At 33.5% G+C, this 5,000-nt stretch overlaps 1 protein-coding gene and 1 long non-coding RNA gene across 13 annotated transcripts in view; one reads left to right on the top strand and one right to left on the bottom strand.

Annotated features, from left to right (window-relative positions):
* The window catches only part of LOC145297766 (uncharacterized), a 704,274-nt gene that overhangs the window by 335,538 nt on the left and 363,736 nt on the right, over nt 1–5,000 (bottom strand). The window lies entirely within an intron of this gene.
* The window catches only part of LOC145297807 (uncharacterized), a 325,339-nt gene that overhangs the window by 15,912 nt on the left and 304,427 nt on the right, over nt 1–5,000 (top strand). For both annotated transcript variants that reach the window (XR_013870332.1, XR_013870328.1), the window contains exon 2: nt 1,690–1,735. This is a non-coding gene — a long non-coding RNA (uncharacterized LOC145297807). The remainder of the gene's footprint in view (nt 1–1,689; nt 1,736–5,000) is intronic.

The raw sequence follows: 5,000 nt of genomic DNA, 5'->3' as shown, positions 1-5,000 counted from the left end.
TACCGGATGAAAGCTGATTGAAAAGTTTTACTCATGTCTAAATACCCTATATACCAAAGTTCAAATCTGTAGATCAAAAGTTTGTTAAGTATATAGGTTGGGAATTGTCCTTACACACGTCCTCCTTTTTTCATTCCGATGAGTCTCACGCATAGTAAAATCCAAGATAGTGATGATGTAGCGGGCCGAAAAAAAATCACGAAACATTTAACATATATGAATTAGCTATTTCGACGATGGTCTGCAATATGGTGTTATAATTAAGTGTCTTATTTCCCTTCATTATTTTTGTTTCGGTTAAGATAAATCTGTAAAGTTGGGTAGAATGATTTTCTTGTGTGCTAATCAACTGAAAGGCCTTTTTTTTTACCGCGATTTGTTTGCACAAGACCTTTTTAGAGCGCACGCCATTTTCTTTTTTTTTTTTTTTTTTTTTTTTTTTGCTCGACCCACAAAACCGAAACCTTACATACTGAAACTCGTTCGTGGTTTGTTTCCTTATTTCGTTTTTTTTTTTTTTTTAATTTTTATTGTATTTATTTCTACATCGTTCTATCTATTCATTATTCATTTTTTTTTCTTTTGAGACAGCACAGGACTAATGTAGAGATTAACTTTTGATTGAAGAAATGCAGGGAAAGTTGTCAGACCAAAAAAACGGTTGATTCTCATAATGCCAGTAGGCTTCACTTTTCTATATGTAACAAGCATGGGTGGCCGGCGTTGCCCGGGTGTTTGGAGGTGTGTGTTGAGAAAAAAATTAAGTGGTAGTAGGAAGGCAGGCTCGAACCCGTACCGCGAAGGAGGAAAAGAATGGGGGAAAAAACTGACGTCTTTGCTGTTACAACCACCGCCAAACTAGAAGTGATGTAGGTTTAAATGTGGGCTAGACAATCGAAAGAAGAGGATGACTTTCGAAAATATCGGCAAAAAAGCGACCTTTCACTTTTCTAGATATAGAGATAATTAGATCTATGACAACATCATATTCTTTTCATTGTTTTGACTCTTGAGTATATATTCGTTAATACATTATACGATTTTGTATAGACTGATGTGGTTGTCGGTTGATTGACTGTGTCTTACTGTGTCGGATATATACTTTAGAGTCAAAAAAATAGAAAAGAATATTCTGTTGTCAGAGCCCTAGTAATAATAATCATTCCCCAACATCGCATAAGACCATCTTTTTCACGGTGAAAAGATGTACGGCAACAGTAGGTGGTACCATCGGTTAAACAGGGTAAACCGTTGCGTACTGCACAAGGTTTCATTGACCGCCCTCGTTAACCTCGCTAACCTCGCTAACCTCTCTCTTTACCTCTAATTGTGTCCCTCTCACTCTTTCCCTCTTTCTCCCTATATATGACTATTTTGGTTTCAAATCTTATTAGCTTCAGTCACGCTGATATGTCTTACGACGAGGAAAACCTGTCTAAGAATAATTATATATGTGTGTGTGTATATATATATATATATATATATATATATATATATATATATATAGAGAGAGAGAGAGAGAGAGAGAGACAGACAGACAGACAGAGACAGACAGACAGAGAAAGAGAGATAGATAGATTGCGCTTGATAATGGAAGTTCATCGTATTTGTGAAGCGAAAACTAATTTCTTCCAAGCATTTAGATTTATTCTTACATACTGATACATTTTTTTCCCTAATTTATTGCAGTGTTTTTAGCCAGAAAAGATCAACCATTGAAGAAGAATATACACAGGTAAGGATAGATTTCGTTTTAAAAAACTTTTCATTTCGGAACCCGATGGATTAATCTGTTTAAAGATTGTTAAATATCAGAAGCTAATATAACATGAACAAATAATCCACACACACACACACACACACACACACACACACACACACACACACACACACACACATACACACACACACACACGCGTATATATTAGGTTGGTGCAAAAATAATGTCGTTTTTTACGTTCAACTATATATATATATATATATATACATAAATATAAACGATATTTTTAACACCAACCTCACACACGCACACACACACACACACACATATATATATATATATATATATATATATATATATATATATATATATATATATATATCAATCCTGGCTTGAGGTAGTTGCTTGTCTAGCCACGCTGGTGTGCTGTGAAGCAGTGAACCAGTACTGTATATGGATGACTATAATGCTCCCTATTTTGGGTGGAGGATATTGGGAAGTGATATACAAATTACCGTTAGCATATTAACCGACGCTCTTTGTGTAAACAAATTGAGTTTAGGTATTTGGACATTGTCAAAACATTGTTAATTCACTGCTAGCATAGCAGCAGCCAAATAGTGCAACAGTTAGAAGCTCCGGCTGTCGTTTGGACGGTCGGGTTTCGATCCTGGCTTGAGGTTGTTGCTTATCTACCCACACTGATGAGCTGTGAAACAGCGAAACAGTACTGTATGCGGATGACTACATACTTATATATATATATGTGAGCAAACAGTTAATAAAATATGTTAAAAAACACTTTGAAATGAGTTAAAAACATATTTAATCTGAAAAGGAAACACTAGATAAATGGATAGTCCTTAATCCGCGGAGTTTCGAAGAAATACTCTCCTTCTCATTAGAGGGTAGGAATTAGCAAAATGCGGGATCAGATTTTGCATGCAGAAGTATTTGATGAAACAACAAGTAAGTCAAAGATCTTACTTGAAAACAAAATAAGTTAAGCAGAGGGGATATGGTAAAGAAAAAGGTGATTACACATGAATGGATAGTCTGGTGGAAGATAAACAATCCAGTGACGGTAAAATCCAAATGTAAAACTTCAAGAAAGTTAAAAGAATTTCCATTTGTACAAGTAAAATCCATATATATATATATATATATATATATATATATATATATATATATATATATATATATATATATATATGACATAAAGTCTATATTCCATATTCCAAGATCTTTTTCATCGTACCGTATATTTCTTTCAGCACGTTAAAATGGTCAAATCTTGTCAGTACCTGTTTCGTAGCGCAGAGACCATCATATAATTATTTAATTTTTTAATTCCTTAATATTTTCCACCCTGGAAAAAAATAAAAAAAATAAGAACTTATCAACTTTCAAAAGAAAAGACAAAATGGAGGATGATCACTTAAATCCGAAAAAAATCCGAAGCGTAGTTACATTGTTTTTATTTTATGTCATGATAATATGATAAAAAATAATGCAACTAATCTTCGGATTTTTTTTTTTCGAATTAAGGTAATCATGCCCATATTCTTTTTTTCTTTACTTTTTTTTTTAATTAAAAAGTTCTTATTCTTCTGATGAGTCAGGGCGGAAAATGTTAAAAAATAAAATGGCGTTATTGCTATATAATTGTTTTTGCGCTACGAAACAAGTGCTTTCAAGAATTGATCAGTTTATCACGCTGAATGAAATGAGCGGTAAGAGTAAGAACGTCTTAGAATTTGGAACATACGCTTTTGTCATTTATTTGTGTATGATCTGTAGTAATATTTAACGTACATTTTGGATTTGGTTTGTAACCCGTTAAAATAGCCGCCAAAGGATCATCATTGTTGATGCTGGTTAATTTTTAGCTTTTTTTTATTCATCTGGCGATAACTCGAACTGAACGACGAAGGCTTATGGGTTAAATAACGACTAAGGCTGGAGCGTTGAATGTTGGTTTCGATTCTCGCTGATGGCACTTATTTTTTGTAACTTTTGAAGCCATTACTATATATATATATATATATATATATATATATATATATATATATTGGTTGCTTTATAAAATTAATGTGAAATCTACAGGAATTAGTATATCATATTTAAGCGTAATTTACGACCAGGCAACGTCGGGTAGTTTGCTAGTGGAAAATAAAATTGTTAACAGTACTGGTATACATAAAAGCATGCAATAAACTTGCAATGTTGTTTAATCTTTTCTCTGACACCTTCCTCGTCTTTTTTTTATGAATCTGTACATTATGTTGATTGCGTTTTCATACCTCACCCTCTTCCTCTCTCTTTTTTCTCTCCCTATCAGTCTTTCATTCAGTCAAACTATAGATCATGGACATATCAAGTAAATAGATCTATGTGTCTACTTGGTGTTAACTAGGTCAACAAAGTGGTGTTTCGTTACAGGTCGGGTTTTGTTTTCTGATGGATTTCAAAGGCACCATGACCTTCTATAGGACGAGAAACACAGACGTTGGATAATCTTGTATTCTCATCAGAAAAAGATCCGTCAACAAGATGCGTTTTCATATGCTGACAGCGTGTGTGTGTGTGTGTGTGTGTGTGTGTGTGTGTGTGTGTGTGTGTGTTAGCATGCGTGTGTGTGTACGTGTATTTGGGGGGGGAGTGCTCCAGTGCACGTAGGATAATTCTGTTGGCACAGTAATAATATAGGGCAAACCAAGTTCATCTGTGATACTATCGAGGTTCCCTCTCCAAGTGTTAAGTATTAAAAATAAAGGGGAAATATAACAACAACAACAACAAAAAATCGAGCTAAGTTTCTCAGCAGAACAAACGTAAAGAAAGTTGTTCACCAAGGAACATAAAAGAAACTAAAATAGGATTGTTAATCAAGGTGTGGTAGTGATTGAGAGACAAAAAATGTTGTAACAGAAAACAGTCTTACAGTTGTTGTTAAAATTAGAAATTGTAATTATTTCATTTTATTTCATTTTTTGACGCCATGAGAGAAAAAAATAAAGGTAATTGCTATTTCTCTTCCAATTTTCGGATTTTGTAATCGTGCCCGTATACATTTTCTTTTCTTTTGATGACTTAATAGATGTTATTCCTTCTGCAGAGTTAAGGGTAGAATAGATTCATTGATTGGGATAATAATTAAATGAATGATTTTGCGCTACGAAACAGGTGCTGTCAAGAATTGTGCATGTTAACGTATGTAAAGGAATATATATATATATATATATATATATATATATATAAAGAGAGATAGAGAGAGATA

This window comes from Euprymna scolopes, chromosome 2 (genome assembly GCF_053919585.1).
Source record: "Euprymna scolopes isolate OS-2025 chromosome 2, ASM5391958v1, whole genome shotgun sequence".
Taxonomy (NCBI): Eukaryota; Metazoa; Mollusca; class Cephalopoda; order Sepiida; family Sepiolidae; genus Euprymna; species Euprymna scolopes.
This window is presented reverse-complemented; position numbering and strand designations above follow the sequence as displayed.